Source organism: Podarcis erhardii (assembly GCF_964252035.2).
Source record: "Podarcis erhardii genome assembly, chromosome: 11".
Lineage (NCBI taxonomy): Eukaryota > Metazoa > Chordata > Lepidosauria > Squamata > Lacertidae > Podarcis > Podarcis erhardii.
The window spans coordinates 49686897-49703653 of NC_138501.1; the positions used below are offsets into that span (position 1 = coordinate 49686897).

Below are 16757 nucleotides of genomic sequence, written 5' to 3' on the forward strand. Positions count from 1 at the left end.
AGGTCCCAACCAAAGAAGAATGGCAGCTTAAACTGATGGAATATGTAAAGCTTGCAGATTTAACACATAGAATAAGAGAACAAGAAGAACACATGTTTAAGGAAGATTGGAAAATGTTTATTGAATATATGGGGGGAAATTGTGTATAATGTAAAATGCAGGCAGCATTAAGATAAATTCAGCAATGTAAATAAGTTTTTCTTGATGTAGTTATGGAATGCTGAATGGTTTAAAGGGTAACAGGACCTCTGACCGTTAGGTCCGGTCGATATGCAGGGATTTCTGCTATGCAAAATGAACCATGGAAAGAGAAGACAGGAAGTCATTGATATTTTGAGGTTGTTTAAATGAATATTCTAAAATGTAAAAAAGAAAATTTAATTAAAATGATGGGGTGGGGGGGGGGAGAAACTGGTCTTCTGATAAGTGGAGTTAGAGCACATTGATCATGGCTAGAAGTCACAGATACCCTTCTTCACCCAGATTTGGTCTCATTCTCTTTTCGAGCCACCCAAGTTGGTGGCCACCTCTGACTCTGGTGGGAGCATAGTCCATGGTTTAAACATACACTGTGTGAAAGAAGTACTTTGCTTTATTTGTCCATATATATATATTCATTTTTTTTCATTCATTACATACATCTCAAATTCTTAGCATTTACTGTATATTCCTCCCTCCCTTCCCCTCCAAGGCTTCTCCCAACTTCCGCTTCTGGTTTGTTTCTCTTTTCACCCACTTTGCTACCTCCTAACAGAAAAAGTTATTAATAACATAACATCAAGCCTAAAACATAAAAGTAAATACGCCATCATATTTCACTATCTTCTAAACATTTTCTAATGCTGATAATGTGAATGGTAATTTAAATCCTGCCATCAAGTCTATTGACCTTCTTTGTTTCTGCAAATATAATATGAATGGTTCCCAATCTTTTTCAAAGTCTCTGTTGTCTTTTCCTCTTAAGTCTGTCTGTCATTTTTGCCAGTTCTGCATAGTTCATCAACTTCTCTTGCCATTGTTCTTTAGTTGGTATTTTTCCAGTCTTTTGTGCAATCAGCTTTATCTGTCCTGAATCGCCTAACATTCAACTCCATTCGATATCCACATGTTCTGAGAGAGAGAGACCAAGCCTCTCGTGACCTTGGACCAAGAGTCTTTGGCAGTGGAGTTCCTGAGGTCCAGGAGGAAGAAGGACCTTATCCCTGGTCCTTCTTGAACAGGACCACCAAGGCTAGATGTTCCACCCTGAAGTGAAGGCACAAGACAGGTGTTGATCATCATGTGAGCTGCGCACAGGTGAGCTGCGTGCAAGCTGCCGGCCAGCCTTGTGGAGCCTCCTTTTATTGAGACAAATATGCAAACCAGGCAAATACATTTTGGGCTGTGACCTTTACACATCTTCTGGTCCCGAGATCGTGGGGTGGTACAAAGGTATTTTGGCACCTGTTTCCACCGCGTCATTTTCCCCTTCCACAGTGTATGACGAAGGAGACAAAAGGTCTCAGAGACAAAGGTTACAGACAGGACACCGCAGACTACTGAGACCGCAAAAGGTTAGACAGAGGGAACGATGTTCAGACAGCTGTGGCTTGTCTGGGGGGGGCACACCCCAGGGTCACGCATGCAGGCAGGCTGAGGCCGCCTGCGGGTAGAGAGTGTGCTCCCTCCGGACCCCACTGCCCTCTCCGCGATCATCCCTACACCACCCTGTCCCCGAAAATCTCAGCAAAGCACTGCTTCTATCAAACTCCAAGTAATTTGTCTTCTTTCTTCAGCTGCAAGATTCCTGGCTGCAGATTTGAAATACACCCATTGATCTCTAGATCCCCAACTTCGAACCTGTCCAGGGTGCTGATTGTGCCTCTGCACCAGGTCAAAGGGAAGAGGAATCCGGTTTAAATGAAGTCAGATTTATTCAATTTATTTATCGAAGCCATTTGATTAGCAGCTATTCTATGTGTGTATCTGAAGAGGCAGACATAAAGTCTTGAAAAACCCTCCCCAATAAAATTAAACAATTAAAATACTTTTTTTAAAAAAACAAAGCAACCTGAGATAATAAAGAGGAGAACAAGCTGCAGAAGAATCGTTAAGCAGTCATTAAAATGACAAAACTATTAAAACCGTAAAATGATAAATACTAGCAGTCAGTGAAAAGCCTTATTAAATAGAGCACTTTTAACCTGGTGCCTAAATGTCATCAATTATTTCAAATATGAGTTGCTGCCAGTCCCTCTCCCCCTTGCAGGAAGGGGGGCTGGAATAAGATAGATCAGGCCTGCAGGAAGCCAAGCATTGCTCACCAGCCACATTTTCTGTCCCCCCGGGGCTCAGCACCCTCCCATTAATTTATTTTTTAGATCCTGGGAAGGCAATAGAAAAACTAAGTCAATAAATGAACACCTCCATCTAGAAACCAGCTAGGATCAAGATTGCACTAGACTGGGCTTCCAGCTTCATTTTGCCATGCTAACAGACTGAATAACAAGTGTGAGTCCTTTTTTTTTTTTTTGCAAATCCCAAGTTAAACTTTTATCGCAAGGTCTAACTGTAAGAATTCCTGCTCCATGATTGCAGTCATGAGATTGTTCTCTTTCACATGACCTGGTATGTTTTGACTCCACTGAGTGGGAAGTGATGGAAACAGGATGTTTGTGTTACTGTGTTCCGTGAAGTGGGACTATTGTCCTTTGATCTTTTTCTCTTTGCTGTCTGATGCTAGAGAGAGAGGGAGCCATGTTGCAGTGCTCCAGGTGTGTTTATATGTAAATAAAGCAGATTAGCCAAAATGCTGAGTTGCTGAGATCTGTCACGCAACTGTTCAAACTCTGCGGATCCCTAAGTGAGCCGGTGTCAGTTGGCATTGGTTGTTGTGATGTTTTGGCTGAAGAAAGCTTATGAAGCTGGTTTCTCTGTCTTGTGACCTTAGGTTTGAGTTATCGAGCGGATTGTTGCAAATGATCCTGAATAACACATCGGCTGTGGCATTAGAAACTCTCATCTTGAACCAACTTAGGAAGAGGGAGACACTGAGAGATGGTGCAAATGAAAGAGAAGGAGCTGGTGGGGGTGAGATGAACAAATGTGTGGGTGTACCAGCAATGGGGCATGAAAAATTGGCTGGGGTGTTCCTGCCCTCAGAAATAGGCATTGAGACACAGCAGAAAGGGAGGAGTTGGCTCAGAAATGTCATCTTCTTCTCTGGTGATCAATCGTAGCTGAGTAAGATGGTCTTCCATGAGCATGGTTTTAACAGTGAGTCCATAAGGAACTGTGGAGGCCAATTCTGGATCCACACGTCCTTCCGCAGTGGGGACATAGGTTTCCAGGTAGGAGTTATCATAGTGAGGGTTTGCCAAACGTGCCTTCCTCTTAGCTCATTTCTCCCTTTTGTCCTGAGTTCGAGCATCTTCAAAGCCCATGACACCTTTGGTAAAGGCTGTTCTCCAACTGGAGCGCTCGCAGGCCAGTGTTTCCCATTTTTTAAGATTTCCCTTGAGAGAGTCTTTAAACCTCTTTTGTTGACCACTGGCATTACACTTTCCATTTTGAAGTTCGGAATAGAGTAGTTGCTTTGGAAGATGATCATCAGGCATCAGCACAACATGACCAGTCCAACGAAGTAGATGTTGAAGAATCATTGCTTTGACACTGGTGATCTTTGCTTCTTCTAGTACACTGGCATTAGTCCTCCTAATGTGTATAGTTCTGGCTAAGGCTGGGCAATATCTGGTTTTCAACATCGTAATATATCATCCAGAAGTTCTGGATACCTGGGGCAGCAGTGGAAAATAGTTGACCCTCCAGGTGTTGTTGGATTCCAGCTCCCTTCATGGATGCTTTAGCTGAGATTCCTGCACTGCAGGGAGTTGGACTAGATGACCACCAGGGACTTTCCAACTCTACAATTCTATGTTTCTGTGATTCTATTATCCTTGACCATTGACCATGCTGGTTGGGACTGGTGGGAGTCAGATGGCGTCCAGGGAGGGAGGCTACTGGTTCCTCAACAGTGTTTTAGATTCATTCCAAAATGGAGATTATAAATTGTATTAGTTCCTCCCAGATAATGGGTTAAAAAAACAACAACTATGGAGATCCTCAAATATGTCACAACTGCTGTCTTGATTTTGGGTTGCTCCTGTTTTGCTTCCAAACTGACAGGTATTCAGACATGCAAGTTCAGTATTAGTATTAGAGGGAATAATATTTTCAGTTGTTTATTATTACTATTATTATTATGCAATTATGCATGTCAAATGTCCTAAACTGGCACACCAAATGACTATCTATCTACTATCTCTATCTATCTATCTATCTATCTATCTATCTATCTATCTATCTATCTGAAACCGTTTAAATTAGTACTAGAAATCAATACAATACTTTGTCAAACTATCAATATTCTTATGAGGCTGTGACAACTGTTTGTCCCCATATCTAATCATATCCAGAAAAAAATCAGTCGTTCTTTATTAATGTCATTGCTTTTATTAAATTACTTCTTGTGCTAATGAGATTTGAAGTTTCCTATTAAGGGCAGATGGAGGGGGGAAAGAATTCATTAAGGGAGGGAGGTTTTTCAACTGCATTTGTAAAATTACATGCTAATAAAATGGGAAATATGATTTTGGCAGTTGCTAATACAAATTGATTTCTTTTTGTCCAATTCCACAGACAAAAGCAAAGACGAGAGAGAGAGAGAGAGAGAGAATGTTGACGAGCAGAAGACTAGATATGAATTACTGAAATTTTGCAGTGACAGAAAAAAATCAAGTCCAGCTTTACTTGTTTCATTTTTGAATAGTGTCCAGTGAGTTATCTCAAAGTGAATTACAAAACTCTTGCATATATTAACAGTTAAAACAATTGCGAGTATTAAAAAAAATGAAAAGAAAAACACCTGGAAATTCTACTCACACCCACAGTTTAAAACAACAGCACATACATAAAATCTGTTTTAAGGGTTTTTTTAAAAACCGCCATTGAGAGTGCCCCCCCCCCCTTACAGTCAAGTGGTATATAAATATTATTTTATAAAAATAAAATTGAGATGGAAGCCATTCAAATCCAAGAAATTGGATTGAAGTCCATCATTGAGAAGGAAAGTGGATCATCACTGGCCAGTGCCAAAAAGACCAGATTAAGTTGCCTGCCTGGTATCTAGTGCAAGGTAGTTCCAAAGGAAGAGGTGCCACCATACGGAAGGCCAGATTCTCACACTGTACAGAATGGACCTTCTGATTGGGTGGTATATACAGGAGTCCTTCTTCTGCAGGGTACAGCGCTAGATTGGGTATTATAAGTGGTGAGATGATCTTTTAGGTCTCCTGGTCCCAAGTGATATAAGACTTTGCAGACCAGGGACGGAGGTAGCAGTGCTTCTGAAGGCCAGTCGCTGGAAACCGTGGGAGGGGAGAGTCGCTCCTGTGTTCGAATCCTGCTTGCATGCTTCCTGTGTTGTTGTTGTTGTTTAGTCGTTTAGTCGTGTCCGACTCCTCATGACCCCATGGACCAGAGCATGCCAGGCACTCCTGTCTTCCACTGCCTCTTGAGAGTCCCATGGACTGCAAGAAGATCAAACCTATCCATTCTGTAGGAAATCAGCCCTGAGTGCTCACTGGAAGGACAGATCCTGAAGCTGAGACTCCAATACTTTGGCCACCTCATGAGAAGAGAAGACTCCCTGGAAAAGACCCTGATGTCGGGAAAGATGGAGGGCACAAGGAGAAGGGGACGACAGAGGACGAGATGGTTGGATAGTGTTCTCGAAGAGACCAGCATGAGTTTGACCAAACTGCGGGAGGCAGTGGAAGACAGGAGTGCCTGGCGTGCTCTGGTCCAGGGGGTCACAAAGAGTCAGACACGACTCAACAACTAAACAACAACAATATAATTTCTATGCTACGAGGATCACAGGGTGGTTTAAAGTATAAAAACACAACAACATAAGAACAAACCAAACAATAAGACTCCTTGCCAACCACAGTACTTTTTATTTATTCAATTTATTTTATTTATTCGTTAAATTTATGTAAGAAAGGGTGGGTTAAAGGGCAGAAATAAAGAAAATAAGAGCACAATGAAAAAGTAATAGATGGATTGCATAAAACTCAGAACCGATTTTTTAAAAATACTAAAGGCAAAAAATAATTTGTAAAATAGCAATAGGCATGGATAATCTTGCAATCTCTGTATGTACTATTTTATTGCTAATGGATAGATGAATAGGCTGGCAGCGCTCTGCGCACGCTCAGAGGCGATCTCCTCTCTCCCAGGCGCCGCTCTCCCCTCCTTCACTCCCCCGCCCTTCGCGCCCCGAAGCCACGCCCCCTGCCAGTTGCTCAGGCAACGCCGAACGCTCCGCCCTTGCGCTCCCTCCCGCCCCCTTTTTGGAGTCTCCCACTTCCCGGCGTGCCCTGCGCCGCGCTCCAACGTCATAGAGTTAACGTTACGCCTTTGCCTTCCGGTCTGCATTCGCAACAAGTCGCCATATGCGGGGCAAACGCTGTGAAAACCGGAATTAACCGAGAGGGGAAACGGACTTCACGGGCGCTTATAATCCAGTCGCAAGGCGGCATTTGAATGTATAGATTGAGGGCGTATACGCCGCCCAGACACGTCTCTGCCGGCTGACGGTGTTCGGTTTTTTGCCGGAAGTTATAGTTGCGCGCCGCTCTCATTATTCCCACCTCTTCATAGGAATGAGAAACCACACGCTGCATAGCCTCACATTTCCGGCTATTTTTCGACCGCCGCCATTTGAGGGTCGGAAGCGGGGAGACCCGTGGGGGGGGTGGAAACGCTTTCGCTACTTCAGAGAAACTTTCTTCATGCCTCTGCACTTTCCACAACGCCGCCGCCACCTCTCCAACCTAGAGCGGCTGCTGTGTTATCCCTTGGCACTGGGACGGGCCCCTCAAATGGCTGCCTGCTTCGGGTGCGGGAGGAGAATGAGAACCGGAAGTGTTCGTCCATTAGGATTTGCACTCCCCTTTGGCCCAGCTGCTCCGAAGCTTCTGAACGCGCGGCGTGCTAGGGAGTGCTGGCGCGGTGCATGCTGGGATGAGGGAGGGAAGGAATGAAAGAGTGGGCGTGGCCTGGCTGGGAAACTCAGAGGTAGAGTGCTGCTGCTTGTGGAGGCTCCATTGAGCAATCCAGGCTGGTAGAAATGGAGGCAGTGAGAGATTTTACTTTCTTGGGCTCCAGGATCACTGCAGATGGAATTAAAAGACGCCTGCTTCTTGGGAGAAAAGCAATGACAAACCTAGACAGCATCTTTAAAAGCAGAGACATCACCTTGCCAAACAAGGTCCGTATAATTAAAGCTCTGGTTTCCCCAGTAGTGATGTATGGAAGTGAGAGCTGGACCATAAAGAAGGCTGATCGCCGAAGAATTGATGCTTTTGAATTATGGTGCTGGAAGAGACTCTTGAGAGTCCCATGGACTGCAAGAAGATCCAACCTCTCCATTCTGAAGGAAATCAGCCCTGAGTGCTCACTGGAAGGACAGATCCTGAAGCTGAGGCTCCAATACTTTGGCCACCTCATGAGAAGAGAAGACTCCCTGGAAAAGACCCTGATGTTGGGAAAGATGGAGGGCACAAGAAGAAGGGGACGACAGAGGACGAGATGGTTGGACAGTGTCCTCGAAGCTACCAGCATGAGTTTGACCAAACTGTGGGAGGCAGTGGAAGACAGGAATGCCTGGCATGCTCTGGTCCATGGGGTCACAAAGAGTCGGACACGACTAAATGACTAAACAACAACAACAAAGCTATTCATAGGGCAGCTGCCCTCTTCTTCAAATGAGTCCCTTTTGGAGCCAAATTCTGAGCAGATGCATTCATTCATTCATTTCATAAAATTTATAGCCGACTGTTATGGAAAAATCTAGGTGTGAGGTTGCTCAGTCACCCAGCTCGTTCGGGTAGAGCCCATGGGTCCCTGCGGAATAAAGGAAGGAGTCCAGCCACCAATCGGAGCAAATAGCTGTAGTAATAATAATAACAATATTTTTTATTTATACCCTGCCCTCCCCAGCCAAGACCGGGCTTAGGGAAGCTAACAACCAATAATAAAAACAAGTTGATTAAAATACAATTTAAAAGATTAAGATACAACATTAAAACATTAGGATACAGTCTCTTCATAGGAGGAGAAAGGAAAAAGAAAGAGGGGGAGGGAATCAAACTGATTCTAAGCCAAAGGCCAGGTGGAACAACTCTGTCTTACAGGCCCTGCGGGAAGAAATCAGATCCTGCAGGGCCCTGGTCTCATGAGACCAGGCTGGAGCCAGTGTTGAGAAGGCCCTGGCTCTGGTTGAGGCTAATCTAACTTCCTTAGGGCCCTGGACCTCTAGGGTGTTGCTATTTATGGACCTTAAGGTCCTCCGTGGGGTATACCAGGAGAGGCGGTCCCGTAGGTACGAGGGTCCTAGGCCGTGAAGGGCTTTAAAGGTCAAAACCAGCACCTTAAATCTCACCCTGTACTCCACCGGGAGCCAATGCAGCTGGAAAAGCACTGGGTGAATATGCTCCCATGGCAGAGACCCCGTGAGGAGCCTCGCTGCACCCACTGGAGTTTCTGGGACAGCTTCAAGGGCAGCCCCACGTAGAGCGAATTACAGTAGTCAAGCCTGGAGGTGACCGTCGCATGGATCAAAAGTAGACCAAACAGGTCTACGCAACAGGTTTAAAGATGAATTTTGAACCCCGAGGATGGGGTGACAATGACTTTTAAAAGTTCCTATCTTATCCCAGCATACAGTTCATTAAGCATCATTACTACATCAGTAAAGGGGAGGGTTTTACATGATTAACATAGGAGGAATGTGTTGGGGCAACAGGCGATTGATTACAGGCTACGTATCGGGAAGTACATTCTAAGCACCTACTACAAAGGGATAGTAGAACTTTGGTTTGCATAGTCTGCCATCTGGGCAAGTCCAGAGGAGTGCCTTTGCCCAGCGATTGACACCTATGAGTACCTTCCTGTGAGTACATGACCTCTCGCTTGAGGGATTATGGTGGGGACGGAGTGGATTCCAAGTCCTTGGCCAATGAAGCAAATTGGCGGTGGAATTAAGGTAACTGGCAAAGGAGTTTATATGATTTTAAAGCTAGGTAACTTTCCTGAGCTGTCAAGTCGAAAGGATACATTTATGCTTAATATTTGTAACATTTAACAACTTTAAAGATGCCCCCCCCCGTAATTTCCATAACACCACTTCATTGCAAAACAAGCAAGCAAGCACTGACCCCTCAAATCTGTTTACAAGAAAGATAAAACAGCTGAAATCAAGGGGTGGGGGTTAAAATACTAAAAGCAGATTAAAATTACCCCGACTTTCTAAAGGGTCTGGGTTAGGCTTCTCTAAACAGGAATGTTTATAGGAGCTGCCGAAAAGCGAAAGTGCTTGCTTGATATTGCTATGTAGAAAAGAAAATGAATCTGCAAAACCTCCCCACATTCAGAAAGTTAGCTTCTCCGGGATGAAAAGTTCTTGACTCTCAACTCCGATGTGCTGGTTTTCTTTGTGCAAGAAATTTTATGCATTTTGTTTTTAAACAAACGTATGAGTTGCTTTTCACCAAATGTCTTCAAACACCAGCATAAAAACTGAATTTTCCTTTTACCGCCATGCATTGTGCTTCGTTTAGGAGTGCAATTTCCTGAGTGACATCACCAAGTTGAGGGGATGTTTTTTTCCACAAAGGGAGCTGTGATTTCCTGTCTTCTACTGCCCTCAGTTGTACAGAAATGGGAATTGCGCTTCAAGCAAAGGCTGCAATTGCTTTTGTGATTTCGACTGAAAATAGCAAAAGATGCTATCAGGAGGGTGTTGGGTAACATCTTCCTTTGCCTACTGCAGCAATCTGGGAGGGAAGTGGACCAGAAATCTCTGCCCTCTCCACACTCACCAGAGCTAATGACAAAGTTGTGTCAGGGATCCTTGCATTATTGCAGAAACTCCTCTCGTTTTGCACAGGGTTCCTGCCAGTCAGAAACACCACTTTGCAGGTACTGTCAAGCACTGTGAAAGATGTGTCATTGCAAGGGGAAGCGAGGGCTACCATCTTGGATGGCTATAATAGAGGACAAGGCATGTTCAGAGAAATGACTATTGATGGCTACAGTCTACCATCACTTGTGGGTTGATCTGCGCTAAAATACCAGTTGTTGGGAGAGTGTTTTTGCGCTTGGTTTTTGTGCTTTGGGGCTTCACATCAGCATCTGATTACTTAGCATAAGGCAAAGAGTTTATTCTCCAAATTGACATACAAATTACGTGAGAAGGACAATCATGACTTCAAAGAAGACTGAGAACTTTTTACAAATTATTTTTTTAAAAATATGACTTGGACTCCTTGGCAGGTTTTGAATAAACATACACAAATTTATTAACAGAATAGGTGACAGATAAGGTAATGATACGTACAATTTTTAACATGCAGAGAATAACAAGTGCAAACAAATTAGAGAAGGGAGCTGAGGGAAGTCTCGGGAGGGAGGGACGGGGAGGGGGGGATAAAAAAATGAGGAAAATAATGTAATTGACTGTTTGGATTGACAATTTGTTTTGTTGAAATTGTTTAATAGAAATATATTTTTTTTTTAAAAAAGAGAAGGCCCTTTCCTGTGCTACGTCAAATAATAATAATTAATAATATTGTTATTATTTTTTGACTGCGTTGCCCTAGCCACTCTGGCGAGGTTCCAGCAAAATATAAAGACCCAATTCACTCAATTCATTCACTCAGATAGTTAGACACACTCAGAATCAGAACCTTCCACATGATTACATCAAAAAGAATTCAGTGCATGATACATACATACATTCAAAATTTGATTCGTACCTTTCCACCATTCAAATCTTGCTCAAGGCAGCTTGCCATGTGAAAAAAATACATAATTGCGCATACCCTCCAACATTTCTCCAATGAAAATAGGGACATCCTATTCCATAATAATAATTTTACTATTTATACTCCACCCATCTGATTGGGTTGCCTCAACCACTCTTGGCAGCTTCCAACATACAGTATTCAAAAACACAATAAAGCATTAAACTTTTTTTTAAAAAAAGTTCCCTATACAGGGCTGCCTTCAGATGGCTCGGAGGTCAAATAACTCCAACATTTCTCTGATAGAAATGCAATCGTACCTTGGGTTACAGACGCTTCAGGTTACAGACGCTTCAGGTTATAGACTCCGCTAACCCAGAAATAGTACCTCAGGTTAAGAACTTTGCTTCAGGATGAGAACAGAAATCACGCAGTGGCAGCAGGAGGCCGCATTAGCTAAAGTGGTACCTCAGGTTAAGAACGGACATCCGGAATGAATTAAGTTCTTAACCAGAGGTACCACTGTAGGGGTGTCCCAAGGAAAAGTGGGACATTCTGGGATCAGATCAGAAACTGGGACGGCTTTTGTAAATCTGGAAAATAGGGACACTTGGAGGGTCTGGATTACAACATAACAAAAGGGGTCATAATCAAAAAAGAAAACATGAAAAAGACACAACAAAACTGAGCAATTTCTGCATAAATCATAATAAGGTCTAAAATAAAGATACGAACAGGCTGTGGCTATGGCAGAAACAAGACCCTCTTGGGGTGATAATGCTGTGTCTTCATCATAGGCTCAGGTTGTATATGTCTGAATCACATAGCATCAAGACACCACAGTCTCCAAAGAAACTGAAAACTGGGTAAGCAGCTGGAACCCCTGAATCTCGCACCGCTTGCAGGTTTGGGTAGCGTGCAATGATACACTCCTAGGGAATGAAGGGAGAGAGAGTTGGGCTTCTTAAAATCCAACCAGAGAGTTCAGGGGAAATATGTTGGATTTAACGGTAAAGGTAAAGCTACCCCTGACTGTTAGGTCCAGTTGCAGATGACTCTGGGGTTGCGGCGCTCATCTCGCTTTACTGGCTGAGGGAGCTGGTATACAGCTTCCAGGTCCTGTGACCAGCATGACTAAGCCACTTCTGGTGAACCAGAGCAGCGCATGGAAACGCTGTTCACCTTCCCACCGGAGCGGTACCTATTTATCTACTTGCACTTTGACGTGCTTTTGAACTGCTAGGTGGGCAGGAGCTGGGACCGAACAACAGGAGCTCAGCCCATCGTGGGGATTTGAACCGCCAACCTTCCGATGGGCAAGCCCTAGGCTCAGTGGTTTAGACCACAGCACCACCCACGTCCCTTGTGGATTTAGGTTGGTGCAGTCGCAGACGACTCTGGGGTTGCGGCGCTCATCTCGCTTTACTGGCTGAGGGAGCTGGCGTACAGCTTCTGGGTCATGTGGCCAGCATGACTAAGCCACTTCTGGCGAACCAGAGCAGCGCACGGAAATGCCGTTTACCTTCCCGCCAGAGCGGTACCTATTTATCTACTTGCACTGCGTGCTTTCGAACTGCTAGGTGTACAGGAGCTGGGACTGAACAACCGGAGCTCACCCCGTCGTGGGGATTCAAACTGCCAACCTTCAGATGGGCAAGCCCTAGGCTCTGTGGTTTAACCCACAGCGCCACCCGCGTCCCTTGTGGATTTAGGGACCAATAATTCAGACACTGGATGTTGTAATGCCATCCAATTTTTGATCTCTCTCCCACTGTCTCATACAGTTCTAAATATTATTTAAAGCTGAGTGCCATCTGTCAGGGAGTCCCTCCCCCCCCCCTTCTCGTACATGCTGGCCAATATGACAGATGCTACATTTGTATATAGCATAAAGGAGAACAAAAACGACTCTGTCTTTTTAACCATTGTGCTTGATTACAAGTGAAAACACAAAGGCACTCTTGCTTCCCCATCTGCAACCAGGCGTCAGGGTCCAAACTGTGACATCCCTTTTGAAATGAGTTACGGGCAAATCCAACCCAGGAGCAACCCAGAGAAACCAATACAACGTGGTTGGTGTTTCACCAGTTGTTTGGTTTTGGACCGGGGTGGATCTTGCCGTCTCACCCTAGACCTTAATGTGAAATCACGCCGACAAAATAGTGACTGGAAGCTACTTAAGTGCAATATTGATTTTGTTCAAAAGATTTCCGGTAGCTCCTTCAAAAGCGCCAACAATTGCTCCAGAAAGGAGAGATGTGAAGGAGGTTGGCAATGTTGGTCTTCTCCACGAGGTGGTGCTCTGGATCTGCTAAGGTTATTGCAGCGTACTGAGCATAGGACACATTGCTATCAGCGCATGCAGCAGCTCTCCTCCCGCAGCCCACTGCTGTGTTTGAAAGAGATGTTGAGTCTTTTTCATCCTTAAGAACAAAAGGAAGTTCAAATATTTCTCAGAAGCAGCCATCAGTGTTTCAGAATAATCACCATGTTTACATGATGTCCTGAGGTTATATCCCTTCCTCAATCCTTCTGCACGCGAGTTAATTCTCAAAGCTTCTGGATTTTCAGCACCTGGAGAAGAAGAAAAAAACTTATTTCATGCACTTGGCTGGAGGTGTAGATTGCTCAACTCCCAGGCCAGCTTGATCCACCCACAGATGCCTAAAACCCAATTCAATCCATGCCAGCTGTAGGCTGCACAGCAGATTAGAATGTGGATTTCTGATGCCTGCCATTTTCCTGAGATAGCATTTCAAGAAGCTGAAGTTCTTCCCCTTCGTCCTTTCTGCAAAAGCGGCTCCCATCAACTCAGCTCAATATGTTCTAGGCATCAAGACATCTCCAACAGAAGCCTTCCCAGTCTGTCTTATAGTATATCTGAAGGAGCACCTCCACCCCCATCGTTCTGCCCGGATACTGAGGTCCAGCGCTGAGGGTCTTCTGGTGAGAAGCCAAGTTACAGGGAACCAGGCAGAGGGCCTTCTTAGTAGTGGCACCTACCCCGAGGGACACCCTCCCACTAGATGTCAAAGAGAACAACTACCAGACTTTTAGAAGGAATCTGAAGGCAGCCCTGTTTAGGGAAGCTTTTAATGTTTGATGCATTACTGTATTTTAATATTTTGTTGGAAGCCACCCAGAGTGGCTGGGGAAGCCCAGCCAGATGGGCAGGGTATTAATAACAAACAAACAAACAAACAAACAAACAAACAAACAAACAAACAATAATAATACCCATCTTACACAACTGAATTTTAAACAGACAAGAAGACCACCTATTTCCTAAAGTTCCTTTACTCTCCTGATTTCAATTTTTGTGTTGTTGTTTTTAGCAAAGTATTATGGGACCTCCAGTCCTTGGGATCAGCGTAGCCCTTCCATTTTCTTCTGGAGACTCTTAATAGGCCATGGCCCCTTTTCTCCAAGTCACACCCTACACCAGAGGATTTCAACCTTTTTCAGTCCACAGCTCCCTTGACCAACTACATTCCTTCTGTGACTCCCCTCTGGGGAAATGTGTTCCAAGCTTCAGAAGCCCAGTTATGCCATTATGCCACCCCTGGGCAGCCCCTCACCCCTTTCCCAACACCCTCCCTTGTGGAGTATTTCCTCAGGCTCCTCTCCTCTCCCCTCTTCCTGGGAGTCCTCTGGGCCGCTGCCACCTCAGACAGCCACCACTGTCGAAGAAGAAGAAGAAGAAGAAGAAGAAGAAGAAGAAGAAGAGGAGGAGTTGTGTGGAAGGAGTCTCAAAATGACGCGGGTGGCGCTGTGGGTTAAACCACAGAGCCTAGGGCTTGCCAATCAGAAGCACGTCTAAAGTGCAAGGTACCACTCTGACACGAAGGTAAGCGGCGTTTCCGTGTGCTGCTCTGGTTCGCCAGAAGCGGCTTAGTCATGCTGGCCACATGACCCGGAAGCTGCATGCTGGCTCTCTTGGCCAATAAAGCGAGATGAGCGCCGCAACCCCAGAGTCAGCCAGGACTGGGCCTAATGGTCAGGGCTCCCTTTACTTTTAAGGAGTCTCAAAGCGGCTAGCATTCTCCGTTCCCTCCCTCCCCCACAACAAACACTCTGTGAGGTGAGTGGGGCTGAGAAACTTCAGAGAAGTGTCTCTAGCCCAAGATCACCCAGCAGCTGCATGTGGAGGAGCGGGGACGCCAACTCAGTTCACCAGATTACGAGTCTACCGCTCTTAACCACTACACCACAGTGGCTCCTGAGCTGCTCCCCCACCTTAAAGACAAGTGCCTCCTCATGCCGCCCCACCAAGGGCCTGAGAAGAGGATGCTCCCGGCCTTAGTGGCCTGACGGAGACAGAGTGGGCATCATAGGAGGGAGGGAAGGGACAGAGCCCAGTTCTGCTAGTGGCATCCCTGCCCATCATTCAAGACACCCCTGGGTGCCACGGCACACTGGTTGAAAACCACTGCCCTACACCAGCTGTCACCCATGCCCTCCATGGGTTCTTTAACACATCTAATGTCATATAAGCACCCCCCCAAAAAAACCCAGCTTGCGTCCCATCCATGAAAACTTCACTTCCATATATATGTGTGTGTGTGTGTGTGTGTGTGTGTGTGTGTGTGTATTTTGCAAACAAAGCATAACATCTCTCATCTTATACATTTTGGCTATCAGCCTAGGACTTCCATTAACTACATTGAATGATTTTCAACCTTCATCGAATAGGCTTGCATTTCATTATTTTCACTATTACTTTTAACAGTCCATAACTTAAAATCCATTCTCATAAATTTCCCCTGCAATATTTCATATAGTACTCCTTACAAAACTTCTTGTAGTCCTACAAGCGTAGTTAACTGATTACAATTGTTTTTCAAACAGTTCGCATTTTTACTCCAGTCTTTCAAGAATTTCTGGTCCCACCGGTTTCGAATTCTTGCTATCATCTTGTCTAGTTTTGCATAGTCCATTAATTTCATCTGCCATTCCTCTTTCGTCGGTAGTTCTTCCTGCTTCCATTTCTGTGCCAATAATACTCTTGCTGCCATTGTCGCATATAAAAACAATTTGTTATCTTGTATATTAATATCCTTGCCTACAATACCAAGTAAAAATGCTTCTGGTTGTTTTTTTTTATAAATGTATATTTCAACATCTTTTTCATCTCATTAATCGGGACGCAGGTGGCGCTGTGGGTAAAAGCCTCAGCGCCTAGGGCTTGCCGATCGAAAGGTCGGCGGTTCAAATCCCCGCGGCGGGGTGCGCTCCCGTTGCTCGGTCCCAGCGCCTGCCAACCTAGCAGTTCGAAAGCACCCTCGGGTGCAAGTAGATAAATAGGGACCGCTTTCTAGCGGGAAGGTAAACGGCGTTTCAGTGTGCAGCTCTGGCTCGCCAGAGCAGCGATGTCACACTGGCCACGTGACCCGGAAATGTCTCCAGACAGCGCTGGCCCCTGGCCTCTTGAGTGAGATGGGCACACAACCCCAGAGTCTGGCAAGACTGGCCCGTACGGGCAGGGGTACCTTTACCTTTACCTTTTCATCTCATTATATATCATTTCCCAGAAGCTTTTCACCTTCTTACATTCCCACCACAAATGATAGAAGGTACCTTCTTTTTCCTTACATTTCCAACATTTATTACTGGTTTTATACATTTTAGCTAATTTCACTGGTGTAATTTACTATCTGTACATCATATTCATCACATTTTCTTTCAAAGCACTGCATGCTGTAAATTTTATTCTTTCTTTCCACAGTTTTCCCCAGTCTTTTAACTTTATATTATAACCAAAATCTTTGGCCCAATGTATCTTGACCGACTTTACCTCTCCATCTTTCAAATGCCATTCCAACAGCAATTTATACATTTTGACAATGTTTTAAAATTATTATTTAATATTTTCATTTCAAATTTTGATTTAGTGCAACCAAATCCATTTTT

The 16757-nt window shown here is 44.7% G+C and overlaps 1 long non-coding RNA gene across 1 annotated transcript in view; it reads left to right on the forward strand.

The window, feature by feature from the left end:
* The first annotated feature begins 8057 nt into the window (after positions 1–8057).
* The window catches only part of LOC309352913, a 911067-nt gene continuing 902367 nt past the window's right edge, over positions 8058–16757 (forward strand). The window contains exon 1 of the long non-coding RNA XR_014161473.1: positions 8058–8309. This is a non-coding gene — a long non-coding RNA (uncharacterized lncRNA). The remainder of the gene's footprint in view (positions 8310–16757) is intronic.